This window comes from Triturus cristatus, chromosome 8 (genome assembly GCF_964204655.1).
Source record: "Triturus cristatus chromosome 8, aTriCri1.1, whole genome shotgun sequence".
NCBI classification, from domain to species: Eukaryota; Metazoa; Chordata; class Amphibia; order Caudata; family Salamandridae; genus Triturus; species Triturus cristatus.
Window position 1 is genome coordinate 368,245,093 of NC_140591.1, and position 21,630 is coordinate 368,266,722.

Consider the following 21,630-nt stretch of genomic DNA (forward strand, 5'->3'; position numbering starts at 1 on the left):
ATCGGTTGGGCTGTGCTCATGACGGAACCGCTCCGTCATGAGCACAGCCCCTGGGGGAAGCGCTGGCGCTCCCCCCCCTGGGGCATCGATCGTGCCCCCACAGAGGGGGATGGCAGCGGAAGAGTTTCCGCTGCCACCCCGAAGCCCCCCCACGCTTCCCCATGACGTCAGCGCGCACAGCGCACGCCGACGTCATCAGGAAGCGCTCGGACGCCTGGAAGCCATTTGTTTCCAGGCGTCCCAGCAAGGAGCAGGTAAGTTTTGTGCTCCGGTGGGGCCGCGGGGGGGATTTTCTAAGTATTGAGGCATCGGGGGAGAGGAAAGAGTATTTCCTCTCCCCTGATGTCTCAATACAGGGCATTCCTGCAGCACGATCGCGCACAGCATCGCAATTGTGCTGCAGGAATACCACCACTAGGCACCAGGGATGTTTCATTGTAGTAAAGGAAGCGACCCCTTGGGCAAGGGTCGCTTCCTGGGGCCCCATAATGCATGCAAGACTTTTCTGCCCCCTCTGGGGGCTGATCGGTTTTATTTTTTCGCCGTTTCTGCTCCCGGGGGGGGGGGGGGGGGGGGCAGAAAAGCCCACTAGACACCAGGGATCTAATTATTATTGTAGGAAGCGTCCCCTTGGGCAAGGGTCGCTTCCTGGGCCCCCAATTGTTTTTGAAGACTTTTCTGCCCCCTCTGGGGGCAGATTGGTTTAATTTTTTTGCCGTTTCTGCTCCCAGGGGGGGGGGGCAGAAAAGCCCACTAGACACCAGGGATCTAATTATTATTGTAGGAAGCGTCCCCTTGGGCAAGGGTCGCTTCCCAGGCCCCCTAATTTATTTGAAGACTTCTGCCCCCTCGGTTTTATTTTTTCGCCGTTTCTGCTCCCAGGGGTGGGGGGGGGGGCAGAAAAGCCCACTAGACACCAAGGATCTGATTATTATTGTAGGAAGCGTCCCCTTGGGCAAGGGTCGCTTCCCAGGCCCCCTAATTTATTTGAAGACTTTTCTGCCCCCTCGGTTTTATTTTTTCGCCGTTTCTGCTCCCAGGGGGGGGGGGGGGGGCAGAAAAGCCCACTAGACACCAAGGATCTGATTATTATTGTAGGAAGTGACCCCTTGGGCAAGGGTCGCTTCCCAGGCCCCCTAATTTATTTGAAGACTTTTTTTTGCCGTTTCCGCTCCCAGGGGGGGGGGGGGGGGGGCAGAAAAGCCCACTAGACACCAAGGATCTGATTATTATTGTAGGAAGTGACCCCTTGGGCAAGGGTCGCTTCCTGGGCCCCCAATTGTTTTTGAAGATTGGTTTAATTTTTTTGCCGTTTCTGCTCCCAGGGGGGAGGGCAGAAAAGCCCACTAGACACCAGGGAATTAGTTGAAATAAAAATAGAAGTGACCCCTCGCTTCCAGGGTGCAATTTTTTATAATATGTATTTGGCTCACCCGCCCCGGGACTGAGTAGCCTTTTTTTTCCTGCTGTTTTCTGCCCCACCTGGCACACAACCCGATTGACCATTTGGGTAGTGACATAGCATGTTATAATGTTTATTGTTATATTTTTTGTGAATTGCAATTGTAATGGTTTTTTTTTTACTTTTTTGTTCTAGGTGAAGGCTTTTGCTCTTTTCAGTTTGCCGTTTTGTTAGTGTTGGTTCTGCTGTTTGATTAGTTTGGTAAGAGACTTTTTTTTGTACAATGTAAATGTGTTTGATTTCTCTGCATGAATTTTTTTTGCAAATGGTGTAATAATAGCAGTATGTTTGGTTTTTGAGTTTCAAAAACTTTTTGCATTGGTGCTCGATGTGTATTTTGTTGTCTTGTGAGTAATTTGTTTTTTTCTTCTTCTTTCTAGTTGGATATCGTTGGTTTTTGCTGTGTCACTGCAGAGTTGGTTTCTGGTGAGTGCAGCTGTCTCTTGTAATTGAATTGTATAGTTTTTGAGTACATTGATCTTTGTGATAAAGGTACACATTTCTTTACTTACTTGGTTTGCACATTGTTGGTTGTTGTTGACTTGTTTGTGCAGTCTTCTATCTTAGTAAGTATAATGGCTAGCCGCAGGATTACTGCTCAGCAGGTTGTTGGTTTGCTGTTTGAGTCTTCCTCTGACCATGGTTCAGAGACTGACTCTGCATCTGAGGGAGAGGAGGCAGGGGACGATTCTGGCAGTGAGTTGTCTCTCCGTATGGAGTCATCGGATGATGAAGATACTCTTAGTGCGGATGAAGTGCCTGTGTTAGAGGAGGAGACTGATGTGCCGATAGTGCGGCAAGAGGCATCTAGGCTGCAGCCTGGGGCTGCAAGGCTTCCCGTTGGTGTAGTCCGGCAAGAGGCATCTGGGCTGCAGGCTGGGGCTGCAAGGCTTCCCTTTGAAAGTGATGACCTCTGGGTTGCCCCTGGCATGGTGCAGCCGGCATTGCCAGAGTTTACTGGTGTTCCAGGGTCTAGAGTGAATACTGAAAACTTTTTGCCGGTAAATTTTTTTCAGTTGTTTATGGACGATGTGTTTTTGGCAGAGATTGTTGAGCAGACTAATTTGTATGCCGAACAGTTTTGGAGGGACAACAGTGCCAGTCTTAAGCCACACTCTAGAGCTACCCGGTGGACTCCCACAAATGTTGAAGAGATGAAGAAGTTCTTGGGTTTAACTTTTTTGATGGGCTTGCTAAGGAAGCCATCAATGTCTTCATATTGGTCTAGCAGTCCCTTGATGGCAACGTCTATTTTTCCGGCAGTCATGAGTCGTGACAGGTATTTGCTTCTGCTTCGGATGATGCATTTTGTTGATAATGGTTTAGCGTTGCCACGAGATCACCCTGATTGTGACCGTCTTTTTAAGATTAGGCCTGTCCTTGATCACTTTGTTGATCGATTTTCTGAGATTTATGCCCCTGGGAAAGAAATTGCAGTGGATGAGTCTTTGGTGTTGTTCAAGGGCCGCTTGGTTTTTAGGCAATACATTCCTAGTAAGAGGGCATGCTATGGAATAAAGCTGTATATGCTGTGTGACAGTAGGACTGGATATGTGTCCAATTTCAGGGTGTACACCGGTAAGGAATCTAGGATGAACCTCCCTGGTTGTCCGTCCACTTTTGGAGTGACTGAGAAAATTGTTTGGGAGCTTGGTAGAGGATTTTTTAACAAAGGCCACCATTTATATGTAGATAACTTCTACACTGGTGTGCGGTTGTTCAGGGAATTGGCCAAAGTGGACACTGTTGCTTGTGGCACAATCCGCTCTAACCGTAAAGGTTTCCCGAAAGAACTTGTTTGTCAAAAGCTTGTGCGGGGACAGTGCAGTGCGTTGTGTTGCCAGGAGCCTCTTGCTGTGAAGTTTTCAGACAGGAGAGATGTCTACATGCTGACTACCATCCATGATGAAAGCGCTGCACCTGTGACTGTTTGGGGTCAGGTCGCTAAAGCGCGCAAACCTGTGTGCATTTTAGACTATAATAGGCACATGGGTGGTGTTGACAGAGTAGATCAGAGGTTGGAACCTTACACTGCTCTTCGTAAGGCTTACATTTGGTACAAGAAGTTGGCTATCCATCTTTTCCACTTGGCAATGTTTAATGCTTTTGTTGTGTTCCAGGATTCTTGCCCTGTGTCAAAGATGACTTTTGCTAAGTTTCAGGAGTCTGTAATAGGCAGCCTTGTTGTAGTGGAACAGGCAAGTGTTCCTAGAGTTGGAGTGGTGGAGGATATTGCTAGATTGAAAGATCGCCACTTTCCAGATCACATTCCTCCCACACCCTCAAAAGATTTTCCCAGTAGGAGATGTAGAGTCTGTCGGCGAAGAGGTTCACGGAAGGAGAGTCGTATGTACTGTTTTTCTCATCCTGCACTGTGTCTCCCTGCTTGTTTTAGAGCGTACCACACGCAAAAGAATTATTGGGGGCATTCATGAGTGGTAAAGTGAACTGCCTGGTCTGTATTCTTTGGATAATTTGATTCGGTTTCAAGGTTGGTGTTAGTGCAATGTATTTAGTTGCTGATTTTCTGTTAGAAGATTTGTATCTATTTGCGATTTGTTTGTGTTTTTTTTTTTTTTTTAAAAATCCTAAATGTGATGGCGGTGTGTGTAGGCTTGCGCTTGGCTGTTGGTGTGTGTGGACTGGCACTTGGTTGGTGGTGTGCGTGGAATGGTGCTTGACTGGCGGTGAGCGTGGACTGGCGGTGTGCATGGACTGGCGGTGTGCGTGGACTGGTGCGTGGCTGGTGGTGTGCGTGGACTAGAGCTTTGCTGGCGGTGTGCGTGGAATGGTTCTTGGCTGGTGGTGTGCGTGGACTGGTACTTGGCTGGCGGTGTGCGTGGACTGGTGGTGTGTGCGGACTGGTGCTTGGCTGGTGGTGTCCGTGGACTGGAGCTTGGCTGGTGGTGTGCGTGGACTGGAGCTTGGCAGGCGGTGTGCGTGGAATGGTGCTTGGCTGGCGGTGTGCGTGGACTGGTGGTGTGTGCGGACTGGTGCTTGGCTGGAGGTGTCCGTGGACTGGAGCTTGGCTGGCGGTGTGCGTGGATTGGCGATTGGCTGGCGGTGTGCCTAGACTGGCACTTGGCTAGCGGTGTGCCTGGACTGTCGCTTGGCTAGCGGTGTGCGTGGACTGGCGCTCTGCTAGCGGTGTGTGTGGACTGGCGCTCTGCTAGCGGTGTGTGTGGACTGGAGCTCGGCTGGCTGTGTGTGAGTAGCGACTTTCTGCTGGTCACAACACACACTGCTAGCTGAGTGCCACTCCACGCAATCCATCAGCATGTGTAGTTGCTGTGTCTGGATTGTGGGCGTGTGAAAGTGATGGGCCCTTGAATGGCGCTGTGTGCTGGTGTGAGTTTTGTTATGTGATGGGCCCGCGGCTGGCGGTGTGAATGGTTTTGTATGTCTCACATGTATGAAAGGTGTATGAATGGCCTGTAAAGAGGTTAGTGCCTTGTCGTGGGTTTACAGCTCACGAGCTGTGAGTCAATGGTTCAGTTTCTCGCCCTTTCAATTATTACCAGTGCATTTCATGTTTTGTGAAATCACTTGCTAATACAATTGTATCTACTGAACCATCACTCACCCTCGTGCCAAATCCAACCAGTATGTGTGTGTGCTTGCGGATTAGATGGCTGTGCAGTAATATTTGTCTTTCTGAAGCAGGGTGTACCTTGTCCCATTTTGGTGAATTTTGTACTGTGTTGCTTTTGTACCTGGTGGTGCGAATGGTCTTGTTTGTATCACGTATGAAAGGTGTGTAAATGGCCTGTAAAGTGGTTGGTGCCTTGACGTGGCTTTACAGCTCACGAGCTGCGAGTCTTTGGTTTGGATTTTTGTGAATTTAATTATTGACAGTGCTTTTCATTTTTGTGAAATCTCTAGTTAATAAAATTTAATACACTGAACCATGACTCGCCCTCGTGCCAAATCCAACCAGTATGTGTGTGTGTTTGAGGAATAGATGGTTGTGCAGAAATCTTTCTCTTTAGTTTCTCTGCCAAGGTACACTTTCCATGTAAGAATAACCCACCAACTGTAGATATTGTCGAAAACCCATGGGAGTTCATGGTTATGTATCTTTTGTGAATTCAAAAAGTTTTTTTTATCCCCAATGTTCTGCAAACCTCAAAATGTCTGCCACATTTTCTTTGCAATTTTACTCCAAAATTCTCACGCTGTAGGAACAATAGTTAATCTGGTTTTGCAAGGGGGGTCACTTTGGTTTTTGGCCCGGTGCTCGGCGGCCATCTAGGCAAACCTACCAAACCCACACATTTCTGAAAACTAGACACCCAGCGGCTTCCAGGGAGGTATGGCTTGCGTGGATCCCCCAACGTTCCTTACCCAGAATCCCCTGCAAACCTCAATTTTAGCTGAAAAAATCACTTTTTTCACACATTTTGGGGTGGGAAAGTTGTGACATCACCGGGCTCACACAAATTTACCACCACCCAGCGTTCCCCCAGGTCTCCCGGTAAAAATGGTGCCTCACTTGTGTGGGAGGCCCAAGTACCCGCGGCAGGCAAGGGCCCAAAACGTAGTGAGGTGACATCAAAATGGCCTATCGCAAAACCACCTGGTTTTGCAAGGGGGGTCACTTTGGTTTTTGGCCCGGTGCTCGGCGGCCATCTAGGCAAACCTACCAAACCCACACATTTCTGAAAACTAGACACCCGGCGGCTTCCAGGGAGGTATGGCTTGCGTGGATCCCCCAACATTTCCTTACCCAGAATCCCCTGCAAACCTCAATTTTAGCTGAAAAAATCACTTTTTTCACACATTTTGGGGTGGGAAAGTTGTGGCATCACCGGGCTCACACAAATTTACCACCACCCAGCGTTCCCCCAGGTCTCCCGGTAAAAATGGTGCCTCACTTGTGTGGGAGGCCTAAGTACCCGCGGCAGGCAAGGGCCCAAAACGTAGTGAGGTGACATCAAAATGGCCTATCACAAAACCACCTAGTTTTGCAAGGGGGGGTCACTTTGGTTTTTGACCCGGTGCTCGGCGGCCATCTAGGGAAACATACCAAACCCACACATTTCTGAAAACTAGACACCCAGCGGCTTCCAGGGAGGTATGGCTTGCGTGGATCCCCCAACGTTCCTTACCCAGAATCCCCTGCAAACCTCAATTTTAGCTGAAAAAATCACTTTTTTCACACATTTTGGGGTGGGAAAGTTGTGACATCACCGGGCTCACACAAATTTACCACCACCCAGCGTTCCCCCAGGTCTCCCGGTAAAAATGGTGCCTCACTTGTGTGGGAGGCCCAAGTACCCGCGGCAGGCAAGGGCCCAAAACGTAGTGAGGTGACATCAAAATGGCCTATCGCAAAACCACCTGGTTTTGCAAGGGGGGTCACTTTGGTTTTTGACCCGGTACTCGGCGGCCATCTAGGGAAACCTACCAAACCCGCACATTTCTGAAAGCTAGACACCTGGCGGCTTCCAGGGAGGTATGGCTTGCGTGGATCCCCCAACGTTTCCTTACCCAGAATCCCCTGCAAACCTCAATTTTAGCTGAAAAAAATCACCTTTTTTCACACATTTTGGGGTGGGAAAGTTGTGGCATCACCGGGCTCACACAAATTTACCACCACCCAGCGTTCCCCCAGGTCTCCCGGTAAAAATGGTGCCACACTTGTGTGGGAGGCCCAAGTACCCGCGGCAGGCAAGGGCCCAAAACGTAGTGAGGCGACATCAAAATGGCCTATCGCAAAACCACCTGGTTTTGCAAGGGGGGTCACATGGGTTTTTGGCCCGGTGCTACAGAAACCCCCTGGGCGTCCGATTGTTTCTGGGTGTGGCTCCATTCTTGAGCCACTAGGCCATTATGTCAATCATTTCATTAAGGACTTTGTTCCTTTGACTGACTGTTATATTCGTGACAGTATGTTTATGATTAACCTAATTGAGAACCACCCCTATGACCCCAAACTTAATATTCTGTGCACTTTGGATGTAGAATCCCTCTACACCAATATACCACAAAGAGACTCATTATTGGTGATGGAAAACGTTCTAGATCAAAGATCGCGGCCTCACACTGTACCAACTTACTTTATATTACAACTATTAGAAGTCTGCCTTACCAGGAATTTTTTCATGTTTGAAGACCACTTCTATCAACAAGTTAAAGGCACATCCATGGGTGCAATTTTTGCCCCAAATCTGGCCATACTATACATGGATGCATTGGAGATGAACTCTATCCTTACCACTACCAATCCTTTTTCATCATGTATCTGTAAGTGGAAGAGATATATCGACGATATCTTTATGATATGGCAGGCTAATGAAAGTCTACTCACCTCGTTCCTCCACTGGCTTAATAACAATTGCGGTGGTCTTAAATTTACACTGACTCACCAAAGGGAATCCATCCCCTTTCTTGATCTCACAATCAAGCACTCCGATGGCCACCTTATCACAGGTTTATTCCGCAAACCTACAGAAAGGAATACCCTGCTGAGTTACAAGAGCAGTCACCCCCGTGCTTTAAAAGACTCTCTTCCCTTCTCGCAGTTCCTGAGAATTCGCAGAAATTGTTCCCTAAAAGAGGACTATTTCTTTGAAGCCAAAATACTTTCTGATAAACTATCCACAAGAGGCTATCCTAAAAGACTAATTCGAAACTCCATGAAACGTGCGTGGTACTGCCCACGTGAAACCCTTCTTGAACCCAAACCAAAATCTGAAACAAACAGACTGGTCTGTGTCACCACCTTTTCCACAGTCTCTAATAATATACGTAAAAGTATCCTCAAGAACTGGTCAATCTTGAATGCTGGCAATCTCCATCTGGAACGCCCGCTGTTCGCATTCAAGAAAAACAAAAATATTAGGGACCACCTTGTTCGCGCAGCCCTGCCTACTACCACCAACAAAACTATCTCCACCACTCTGAATGATATCTGGTCCTTACCACCATTGAAAGGTCATGCTAAATGTGGTAGCTGTGTGGTATGTTCATTAACCATAGAGTGCAAATTTTTTGCTTTTGGCAACATTAGGCATGAACTAAAAACATTCACCAATTGTAACTCTACAAATGTTATTTATGCAATCTTTTGCCCTTGTAATAAAATTTACATTGGCCAGACTACCCAAAAGATTCGTCTACGCATCTCCCAGCATCGAAGCAGAATTAGATGCAGAATCCTGACAGCGCCATTGGTTGAGCATTTCCAGGAGAAAAAACACTCCGAAGATGAAATTCGATGGACCATCATCTCTGCTGTCAAATTGCCCCCACGAGGAGGGGATATGATAAAGACACTTAACAGAGAAGAATTAAAATGGATTTTGAAGACTGACAGTTTCAATTCTGGATTGAACAGACATGAGGATTGGTCCATAAGTATCTGAACTGTTTACACGTCTCCACTAAGTGCCCTGAAAACTCTTGCTTAAAAGTTTTAATTAATAATCCAAAGCTACTTGTCTCATGGTTTGTGGTTTAATTCTCTAAACTCCAAATATTTGTAATTACACCCTTCTGTCACACATTCACCCACTCCAAGATGGCAACCGTCCTCTTGTCCTTGGTCCCTTTTCTCTTATCACTCCCCTGCTGAGGCTACCCAATCAGCAACTCTCCTTGTAATTATCACATGCACGTTCCACCCCAACGACAGCAGCCGTATTATCGGAACTTGCTTCACGCACTGCCGGACCTCGACATTCACTCTTGCACGGTGAGTTTATCGCGCCCCTCTCCCTTACGTAATTCCCTCCCTTGCTTTCCCTCGCTAACCCCCATGTTCCCTCCTGCAGCGCATTGCCGCGGTTTACCGTGAGCCCCAGGACTCTCTGGATCCGCTCTCATGTCCTTTGCCTCACTACGAGCTGGAGTAATTATCTAAATTCCCGGTGAGTAACTCCGTCTGCCTAAAACCTCCGGGCTCCCTCACCCCTATAATTTTTCCCCCCGTTAATTAGCTCCTTTTCTCCCGCAGTGCCTTGCCACGCATTACCCGGTTTACTACGCGATGTATTCCAACCGCCCGTGATGCCTCAGCTCCTCACCTCTCTGTGACTTGGATCAAGTTCACCGCACCATCTTCTTGCCCTATCCCGGTATGTCCACCCCCGTATTCCGATACTGCCTCCCGTTGCATGCTACCCCCGTCGCTGCGGTCTTCATAGCTCACTATCATGTGCCTTGCTATTCTCTCGCATTGTTCGGACATTCACTAAGGTCCCTTATCTAAGGTAATCTTACTCACCTTGTTCACTCGCATGATCTTCACATTGGAATCAGCGCCAATTCTTCGCCGGCACCCTCCGAATTGTCGTAGCCGCAATTATTCCTTCATTATGGTTTTCACTCACCTTCACTTTTGCTCCACTATGAAGTTAACTCTGTTCCTTGACACAGGAGAATTACAGTATGCCTAGTCAGATTTTTTGTCTCTACTTTCTTGTAAATACCTTTGACTTTCTTGTAAATAATTTTGTATAGTAAATTCCTATTGCAATTTATCATGTATATTTATCACGTTTCCCCATTTTTCTTCTCCTCCTCTCTTCTTCCCCTTTTCAACTAAGTTACTCAGGTTTATTGTACAGGCATTATTTATGTTGTCCTGATGATGATCCTTATACTGCGTTAATAGGATCGAAACGCCGTCGACACCAGTACACACCCTATATGTCTTTAATGATAATATGTTCTATACATAAGGTTGTTTTTTGTATTGTTTGTTAAAGTTCATCCGCGATTTCTTGCCCAATTGTAACAAACAACTCTTTGCCTGAACCTTTTTTGTTATGTATGTTTTTTTTTTCCTATTTAAATGTACGGGTCACAGGCTTGTGTCCAACTTTGAGAATTTGTTCTGTATACTGCCGCTTAATTACTATATCAGTAAAAACCTATGACCACTGTCCGGCTGGACAAGTCTATGAAAATAAGCACTGATCGGGTCCTTATTTATCCCCTTCCCTATCTTACCTGCTCCTAGGGACCCTTGTTGTTTATATTTACATGATTCCCATGGTCCCAGGCCGACCGTATATGGGTGCTCTTGTTGTTGAATAAATATATATATCCCACACAAGTGAGGCACAATTTTTACCGGGAGACCTGGGGGAACGCTGGGTGGTGGTAAATTTGTGTGAGCCCGGTGATGCCACAACTTTCCCACCCCAAAATGTGTGAAAAAAGTGATTTTTTTCAGCTAAAATTGAGATTTGCAGGGGATTCTGGGTAAGGAAACGTTGGGGGATACACGCAAGCCATACCTCCCTGGAAGCCGCCGGGTGTCTAGTTTTCAGAAATGCGTGGGTTTGGTAGGTTTCCCTAGGTGCCGGCAGAGCTAGGGTTCAAAAACTGCAGCTCGTCACTTTGCCAAAAAAGGGTCATTTTTCACTGCAAAATTGAGGTGTGACCACGTTGCGTTTTGCGCCGTTTCCTGTCGCGGGCACTATGCCGACCCGCACAAGTGAGGTACCATTTTTCTCGTAGGACTTTGGGGAACGCGGGGTGGGTGGAAATTTGTGGATCCACGCAGATTCCAGAACTTTCCATCACAGAAATGTGGGGAAAATGTGTTTTTTTTGTCAATGTTTTACGTTTGCAAGGGATTCTGGGTAACAGACCATTGTGGGAGGCAGTCAAGTCACCCCATCCTGGATTCCCCTGGGTGTCTAGTTTTCAAAAATGTATAGGTTTGCTAGGTTTCCCTAGGTGCCGGCAGGGTTAGGGTTCATAAACTACAGCTCGTCACTTTGCCAAAAAAGGGTCATTTTTCACTGCAAAATTGAGGTGTGACCATGTTGCGTTTTGCGCCGTTTCCTGTCGCGGGCACTATGCCGACCCGCACAAGTGAGGTACCATTTTTGTCGTAGGACTTTGGGGAACGCGGGGTGGGTGGAAATTTGTGGATCCACGCAGATTCCAGAACTTTCCATCACAGAAATGTGGAGAAAATGTGTTTTTTTTGTCAATGTTTTACGTTTGCAAGGGATTCTGGGGAACAGACCATGGTGGGAGGCACTCAAGTCACCCCATCCTGTATTCCCCTGGGTGTCTAGTTTCCAAAAATGTATAGGTTTGCAAGGTTTCCCTAGGTGCCGGCAGGGCTAGGGTTCAAAAACTACGGCTTGTCACTTTGCCAAAAAAGGGTCATTTTTCACTGCAAAATTGAGGTGTGACCACGTTGCGTTTTGCGCCGTTTCTTGTCGCGGGCACTATGCCGACCCGCACAAGTGAGGTACCATTTTTCTCGTAAGACTTTGGCGAACGTGGGGTGGGTGGAAATTTGTGGATCCACGCAGATTCCAGAACTTTCCATCACAGAAATGTGGGGAAAATGTGTTTATTTTGTCAATTTTTTATGTTTGCAAGGGATTCTGGGTAACAGACCATGGTGGGAGGCAGTCAAGTCACCCCATTCTGGATTCCCCTGGGTGTCTAGTTTTCAGAAATGTATAGGTTTGCTAGGTTTCCCTAGGTGCCGGCAGGGCTAGGGTTAAAAAACTACAGCTCGTCACTTTGCCAAAAAAGGGTCATTTTTCACTGCGAAATTGAGGTGTGACCACGTTGCGTTTTGCACCGTTTCCTGTCGCGGGCACTAGGCCGACCCGCACAAGTGAGGTACCATTTTTCTCGTAAGACTTTGGGAAACGCGGGGTGGGTGGAAATTTGTGGATCCATGCAGATTCCAGAACATTCCATCACAGAAATGTGGGGAAAATGTGTTTTTTTTGTCAATTTTTTACGTTTGCAGGGGATTCTGGGTAACAGACCATGGTGGGAGGCAGTTAAGTCACCCCATCCTGGATTCCCCTGGGTGTCTAGTTTTCAAAAATGTATAGGTTTGCTAGGTTTCCCTAGGTGCAGGCAGGGCTAGGGTTCAAAAACTACAGCTCATCACTTTGCCAAAAAAGGGTCATTTTTCACTGCAAAATTGAGGTGTGACCGCGTTGCGTTTTGCGCCGTTTCCTGTCGCGGGTACTATGCCGACCCGCACAAGTGAGGTACCATTTTTCTCGTAGGACTTTGGGGAACGCGGGGTGTGTGGAAATTTGTGGATCCACGCAGATTCCAGAACTTTCCATCACAGAAATATGGGGAAAATGTGTTTTTTTTGTCAATTGTTTACGTTTGCAAGGGATTCTGGGTAACAGACTATGGTGGGAGGCAGTCAAGTCACCCCATCCTGGATTTCCCTGGGTGTCTAGTTTTCAAAAATGTATAGGTTTGCTAGGTTTCCCTAGGTGCCGGCAGGGCTAGGGTTCAAAAACTACAGCTAGTCACTTTGCCAAAAAAGGGTCATTTTTCACTGCAAAATTGAGGTGTGACCACGTTGCGTTTTGTGCCGTTTCCTGTCGCGGGCACTATGCCGACCCGCACAAGTGAGGTACCATTTTTCTCGTAAGACTTTGGGGAACGCTGGGTTGGTGGAAATTTGTGGATCCACGCAGATTCCAGAACTTTCCATCACAGAAATATGGGGAAAATGTGTTTTTTTTTGTCAATTGTTTACGTTTGCAAGGGATTCTGGGTAACAGACTATGGTAGGAGGCAGTCAAGTCACCCCATCCTGGATTCCCCTGGGTGTCTAGTTTTCAAAAATGTATAGGTTTGCTAGGTTTCCCTAGGTGCAGGCAGGGCTAGGGTTAAAAAACTACAGCTCGTCACTTTGCCAAAAAAGGGTCATTTTTCACTGCAAAATTGAGGTGTGACCACGTTGCGTTTTGCACCGTTTCCTGTCGCGGGTACTATGCCGACCCGCACAAGTGAGGTACCATTTTTCTCGTAGGACTTTGGGGAACGCGGGGTGGGTGGAAATTTGTGGATCCACGCAGATTCCAGAACTTTCCATCACAGAAATATGGGGACAATGTGTTTTTTTTGTCAATTGTTTACGTTTGCAAGGGATTCTGGGTAACAGACTATGGTGGGAGGCAGTCAAGTCACCCCATCCTGTATTCCCCTGGGTGTCTAGTTTTCAAAAATGTATAGGTTTGCTAGGTTTCCCTAGGTGCCGGCAGGGCTAGGGTTAAAAAACTACAGCTAGTCACTTTGCCAAAAAAGGGTCATTTTTCACTGCAAAATTGAGGTGTGACCACGTTGCGTTTTGCGCCGTTTTCTGTCGCGGGCACTATGCCGACCCGCACAAGTGAGGTACCATTTTTCTCGTAGGACTTTGGGGAACGCGGGGTGGGTGGAAATTTGTGGATCCATGCAGATTCCAGAACTTTCCATCACAGAAATATGGGGAAAATGTGTTTTTTTTTGTCAATTGTTTACGTTTGCAAGGGATTCTGGGTAACAGACCATGGTGGGAGGCAGTCAAGTCACCCCATCCTGGATTCCCCTGGGTGTCTAGTTTTCAAAAATGTATAGGTTTGCTAGGTTTCCCTAGGTGCCGGCAGGGCTAGGGTTAAAAAACTACAGCTAGTCACTTTGCCAAAAAGGGGTCATTTTTCACTGCAAACTTGAGGTGTGACCACGTTGCGTTTTGCGCCGTTTCCTGTCGCGGCCACTATGCCGACCCGCACAAGTGAGGTACCATTTTTCTCGTAGGACTTTGGGTAACGCCGGGTGGGTGGAAATTTGTGGATCCACGCAGATTCCAGAACTTTCCATCACTGAAATGTGGGGAAAATGTGTTCTTTTTGTCAATTATTTACGTTTGCAAGGGATTCTGGGTAACAGACCATGGTGGGAGGCAGTCAAGTCACCCCATCCTGGATTCCCCTGGGTGTCTAGTTTTCAAAAATGTATAGGTTTGCTAAGTTTCCCTAGGTGCCGGCAGGGCTAGGGTTCAAAAACTACAGCTAGACTCTTCGCAAAAAAAGTGTAAATTTTCAGTGTGAAAATGTGGTGTGTTCACCTTAGATTTTGAGCCACTTCCTGTCGTGGGCACTATGCCTACCCACACAAGTGAGGTACCATTTTTATCGGGAGACTTAGGGTAGTTCAGATTTGTAAAGCAACTGTTATTACCTATTGATTTTTGATGCATTTTTCCCTTCCAAATGAAAGACATTGTGTAAAAAAAAAGTCATTTTGAAAAATGACCAATAATTGTCATGCAAGTATGAGTATTCCCAATTTCGAAAATGTCCAAATATGCACTGTTTCTAAACTCTGTAATTTGTTACCATTTCAGAAATACATAGGTGTCTTTCATACCGATTTTTCCATGTATACATTTTCCCACAATAATTGCTATATACCCGGAACAAAAAAAAAAAACCATTACAAAATGCTGCTCAGTTTTTTACTCTGGGTTCGTTGGGCTCTTGGTGAACCTACAAGTCCTAAATATCCCCACAACCAGGAAGGTCCACCGGATGTAACGGTACATTGCTTTCAAAGTGATGTCATAATTCGAAGAAGTTACAGTTGAAAACGTTGACTCAAAAGGCTGCTTTTTTCAACAAATTTTAAATTTTTCCAATATTTACCTGTTAGTTTCTATAAAGAAACCTTGATGGATCTACACAAATGACCCCTTGCTGATTCAGAATTTTGTCTACTTTTCAAAAATGTATAGCTTTCCAGGATCCATTATTGCTTTTCTACCCATTTTTACCATTATCTGGAAGGAGGTTGAAAGCACAAAAAATAGCAAAAATAGGGTATGTCCCAGAAAAATGTCAAAACTGTGTAAAAAATGTTGGATTTCTGCCAAAAATCTGTCATTCCCTAAAAGCCGGAGAAATTGTGATTTCAGCCCCACAAACCCTTTTTTGATATCATTTGTAGAGAAAAACCCAGACACTTTCATTTGCAGCCACTTGTCCCCATTTTTCACAAAAAAAACAAAATTTTGCTGTATTTTGACTAATTTCTGGGAACCCTCTGGGAGAATCCACAAACCCTGGGTACCTTTAGAATCCCCATGATGTTGGAAGAAAAGGACGCAAATTTGGCGTGGATACCTAATGTGGTCAAAAAGTTACAGGGGCCTAAGCGCGCACTACCCCAAATAGCCCAATGGAAGGGGTTAAAGGAGAGGATGTGGCGTTATCGACCAAAGCTATTGACTTTGCACCTGGACATCGAGGTTTGAGTCCTTGCGTCGGCATAACATCCTGTGATTCTAGGCAAATTAGTTAGTCTCACCAGCGCCGGAAAATACTTGTTTAATGTAACTGGAGTTCCAATACGTGCGGAGTTGGCGCTATGTAATTCAACAACAAAAAGTAATTAGTTAAGGAGTACAAGGTCCCAGGAAACAAATGAGAGGGGGGCCCTGTGCATTTTAACATTGAAAGGCATATGATAGAGGAACTTAACCCCTCTGCCACTTGCTAACTTGTTGCTCATCCTCCTTTTATTAGCACAGAGCAGAGCCAATAAAAAGAGGGTCAGCCTCAATTTATTTAGAGTGTAAATTTTTCTGGGCATTTTTGTAAAAATTGCATGATTTTTTCAAAAGTGCCGATTTTGTGATTTTTACATTCTTTTTTGCTAATCACATCCCTGGACCAGGCATATTTCAACAGTTTTTTAGTATACCCATTACTGCAAGTTTGCTTGACATCATGCTGTCTTGAGTTGGAATAAAATTGGTATTAAAATTCAAAATACATCTGTCCTGTGGCCACAAAAATTCTTAAGATGACTTTGACATACAATGATTTTGTACTGTCTGCATTGATTGTATGGGCTTCAATATGAATAGTCACTGTATATATCATTTATTTTGTTTGCACCTTTTCCGCTGTATATACTCCTTCACGTGTCACCAACACCGTTCACTCCTTCACGAGCACTTGTGCACAGTATAACACAGGTTACATGACATTAAATGTAACACAGTGCCTTTTGATTGATTGATTAATTATTTTCTTGTCTTTGAATATATGACTAAATATGTGAAAAAGTCTTTCCTCTACCACGTCTCCTAATTTTTTTGTCTCCCTGCTCCCCCTTCTCTTGCTCACAGCAATTAGTTGGGCTCCCTGAATTTGCTTTTTAAATAATACCCCTTGACACACTGTTGAATGGTATACGCTACTTACCCTGGTCTCTACTGGGTTTATGGGTTACCTCCTGAAGTTTGTTACTGCAGTCTATATTGAGCACCTGAGCTCCTGCATGGCAGACATATTTGAAATATGACAGGCTGAATTGCTGCTGTGTTGCAGCCTAAAGCTCATCATCCACTGGGGCAATAAGCTATAGTTGCGGGCAAGCATTGACCTATGGGAGTCTGTTCTGGATCCCACCTGCCCCTCTCATCTTATCAGTTCAGTTCCCCTGCGATAGTGAAGCAAGTCTGACCAGTGTCAACAGAGTAATGGTTTTCTAACAAAATTTCCATTTCAGTAACAACATGTAGGTCAAGCAAATCAGGACAGATTTTGAGTACTTTTTCTAGTCTTTACGCTACAACACTGTAATCTGAATCCATTAATGTTGCCCCCCCTTTGCCAAACAATGAACTTAACGAAGCCAGCCACCAGGTGCAAAGCCATCCTTCTCTTAGGTGCTAAATTAACTCTACTTGTTTAATGATCAAAACAATGTGTGAGGAACCTAAATGGAGATAAGGCACTTACCACCGTTTTTTAAATATATTCTTGACATTTTTACTGACATCTAAATCAGGCGCTCAGTTGTTTAAGTTAACTGCCACTGGCCCTAAAATTGGAGCCCGAAATGCTCAATACCTTTACAGTGGCGCTCGTTTCGTTTGTCATTTTTTTTTCTTGGGGCAGATCCTGAGCCTTTGCTGTGACCTTGTGGTGATGGCATAGAGCCAGACTCGCAAAGTCAATTATGAGTATGTTAAGTAGTACTCTTTTACTTACTCTTACATGCCGCTGTGAACCGGCCTGAAATAACCTACTCCCTATTTGTAAAAGTGTAAAGAGATCATATTTCTTTTAATATGTGGTAATTGTCTAATAAGATTCCCTGAATATTACTATTTTAGATGTTTTGGCGATAATTCACAAAAGTGTGCAAGTGTATGTAGATGATCACAACAGGAGTGCTGTTTTATGTCCTTCAAAATGCCATTGTGAATATGCCGCATTACTTAAAAAAAAAAATTCTTAAACCGGAGCCACAGTTCTTTTCTTGTTGAAAAGGAGGCTTTCATTCTTCCAGAATTTTTGTATATCTTTTTCAGTTCCCCAGGTGACCCACCAGTCTCAACTGTGCCACCACTTGCACTTTAAAAAGGTGGTGGTCTATTAGCTTTTTTTACAGTTCATTCTTGTTTTCTGTCATTTGGCCACGCTTTTTCAGGGCATCACAGGCTATTTTATTCAGATCTTTCTGCTCTTAGCAAAAACCTTACCGACAATGATGCTACATAAAATTCTCAGAAAGTCAAGGGAAATTCGAAGACCTACATGGAACTTCTTACATTTGTATGACATAATTAATCTTCCAGCAAAACTTGATTGAAGTATTACTAGTAACCGTCCCACATACACTAAGAGTTGTGTTACATTTTGCCTCAACATTGGTAATATGTTGCCACTTGTTCAATACCACACCAATAGACACACTGAATATGGTGATTTATATAAGCATTTTTGAGCAGTACTCGCAGACCATAAGTAATTAACCAGTCATTTACATTATGGTCTGGAACCTTTGGAAAAGATGGTGTCCAAATTGATCCTGAGGGTTGCTGTGATAAGGTGAGAAATTCTGCCTAAATTCTGTAGAGCTAAACCTTGCTTGCATAAAGCGATGTGCCCAATTGTAAAGTGAACCTGTGCTAATTTTTGTCTCCGCTTGGTATCTGTGAGGAGGAGAGAACAGTGTTGAAAGAGATTCTGCTGTTAATTTGTTTACACGTATTAGATTTCCCCTTATGCCTGAGTGCCTGTAAACATTTCCTATAAGCCGTGCAGAAGGTCCCTTCCATTCAACTTTAGGTGACAAAGGTCCGTTATGACTTTATGCACTAGTGCCCATCTGAAGGTAACTTATTCCTTATCAGAGGTATCAAGTCATGCCCCACACATAATACAACCTCTTACTTATTCTGTCCAGAGTCCCTGATCTAAGTGCCTCTTTCTGGCACTGTCTTTAAGGAGCACATTTCTTAGTCCATTTCAGTACCAGATGTCAATTCCCTTTAGGCACTAGTCTAAATGCAGACACACATCAATTCCAAAAGCGCACCAGAAGTTGGGGTGGAAAATCAGTCAAGGGACCACATATGTTGCAATGTAGAAACAAGAATCTCAGACTTACGCACTGGCTGTTGCACCAGAAGCACTGCACCTCCTGCTATTTTAGCTAGAGATGTTAGACGCATGAGTGCCTTTATCCTTGACAACTATCACATGACGGTCCAGAAGTAATTGAAGCCTCAATTGAAGCCACTGAAGGCGGTGCACTGTGTCCCCAGAGTTTGTATTTCCTCTTTATTGTTTTACTGTCTGTCTTTCCTTCCACACTCCTGCAAGCTGAAACAGGTCGAAGGTGGGAAATGCCTGTAGGAGGTACCACAGCAACATGGTACCACAGCTGTCATATGGGCACTTCACTCTCAGTTCAGCATGATTCTGTCAGCTGTCCACACTCCGTTCTGAACTTGCAGTGATCTGGGTAATTTCCCTCCACTGAACCAGTAGTCATTTGCCAGATATGTCAGTTTCTTTTAATAAGGATTTAGATGAGGTTCGTTTATTTGTTGGAACAAGATTAGTTTAAACCTGGTAATTCATGGTACTTGTTAAACATTGTGTCACTTGTTGGTCACCCCACAGGATATCACCTGAGTCCTCACAAAATCCTTCTCTGCTCTTCATCTCTAGAGTCCCTTTTGCTTTCTTAATGCCATCATATAGTATTTTGATGACCTTCTATAACCTCTTGTTACTTATATTTGAAGATATGAACATGCTGGAGTGGCTTCAGAGAATTTCTCTCAGTGATCTTTTGAAACTGGAGAAGCAGTACCTATGTATTGGCATGTTTAAGTTTTAAATGCGCTGAAGTGTTTCTGTAACCAGCTCTATAGGTATTCGACCTTTTGGCAAAATCTCATATCACACAAACTCGTGGGAGTTGCATTGGCTTCCTATTAGAAGTGCTCTCTCTTCAAGACTTTATGCATCACTGACAAAGCCTCCTACCAAACAGGTCCAACCTGCCCGAACAAGAGCTTGAAACCTAACTATTTCAGCTGCACCGTTCACTCTGTCAATCTTCATCTCACTAAAATCCCATATATTTTGACTCAGAAATATGGCAACTGCACCTTTTCCTTTCGGTCTGCCTAGAATTATATCTTATATGTGCTATTAAAAGGCATCTGAAATCTTGTTTTTTCCAGCAACCTTAGTACTGGAGTACTCTCTCCGTTTACATGCCCTTTCAACTCCAAGACACACTTTCCTGGGTAACTGCATGCTCTCTACAAAATAAATAAATATTCACAATATTTTTTTCATGGCACTGAGTCTTGACTGTTCAAGCAGATTGTGTCATCCTGAACATGGACCCTATGAAACCGTTCTTGAAATGTACCTGCCTAGTTATCTGAATCTCCTCATTCTTGTACATCAACAACTTCAATTATTTGGTGTTGATGAATCCCTTCAAGTGCGCATTGAAGGGAGACCCTTTGTATCCAGGAAGGCATCCATTAGTGGGCATTCCTCAGGGATGGCTTGTCTAGTGCTGGGGGGAGATGATTCCAATGAGGAGAAGGTAGAGTATGCCCATATTGCTCTAGTGATACTTAGTTATGTGGTGGACTCAGAAGACGAACTGTTAATCGCTGAGAGTCCTAAGGAATATCTGTAAGAGGTCACAGTGAATGGAGTCCATGTCATTGCTCTGTGGGATACCCATCCCAGATGGATCCTGGTGGTGGAACAGCTGGTTGGCCAGAACAGTGCGTGCAAGGAGAAATTTGTAGGGTAAGATGTGTCCATGGGGGTTGGAGTATAGCAGTCCTCTAGCCATAGGTTCCCTAGAGTAGAGGGACATGTTAGCCATATGCCCCTCACTTGCTTGTAGATTGCATCCATTGGTAGTGAACTGCCACCTGCAAGCAGGGAGCTGGTGGATAGGAACATCAAGGTTGTCCAACTGCATGACAGAGGGAAACAGCCCTAAGATGATGGTGCAGGGACCCAAGAGGAAAGTAAAGGGTTGGAGGCAGGTGTGTGTTGTGTAATGCCTTAAATGTGTGAGTTATGAGTTTGAACTGAGCGCATCTGTGTTTCAAGAGCCAGTGGAGCTCCTGAGGTGTGATGTGTGTTCTGCCTGAGAGGTTGAAGATGAGCATGGATGCTGAATTCTGGATGGTTTGTGGACTTCTGATGAGTTTCTGGTGATTCCCGTAGTCCAGCTTGCTGGTGACAAGTGTTTTACTGGTGTTACTTGGAAGCCATTTGAAGGTTTGACTCAACATCTTCCGGGTGAGGAAGTAGCATGCAATGACGGTGTTAAGTTGTGCTGTCATGTTCAGCTTGCTATCCGTGATGATGGGAAACAGCGTTTACTACCCATGCTATACATCGCATGCCATTACAATGCGGTTGTTACAACGACCGCATTGTTACATCGCGAACCATTACATCACAAGTCGTTACAACAACTTGCAATAGGGGGCAGAAGGTGTTGGATTTACAATCCAACACCTTTTCTGCTGTTGCACAAACTGGAGTAGGAATAGTAAATTATACTATTCCTAAATTCAGCGCGCACCTTATGGCAAGTCGTTGTAACGACTTGCGATGTAATGGTTTACGATGTTACAACGCGGTCTTTGTAATGACTGCATTGTAAAAGCATGCGATGTAAAGCATGCGTAGTAATAACATGTATTCGTGATAATACCAACGTTCCTGGTGTGGGTCTGAAATCATCTGACCACCAGGTAGAGTCCCACAGTAAGGTGTCCTTGGCAAATATCACGACTTCTTTCTTGCCAGTGTTGAACTTGAGACAATAAAAGTCTCACCTGATAATTCCCACTTTTTTGGGTCCTGGCTAGGTGGCCACACATTTTCTCTTGTTGCCACTCAGTGTTAGAATGCACTTCTGTAACATCTCTTGAGAGAATGTAACTTATTGAGGTTCAGGAAATATTTGACAACCTAATTATTTTCTAACCCATCTTTTAGAGAGGGCCTTTTGACAGCTAACCTTTTTAGGATTTATTGTTACCATTTCTGTTTTTTATGGTTAGGGCTAGAATTTCCCATTAGAAGGTCACAGTTTCC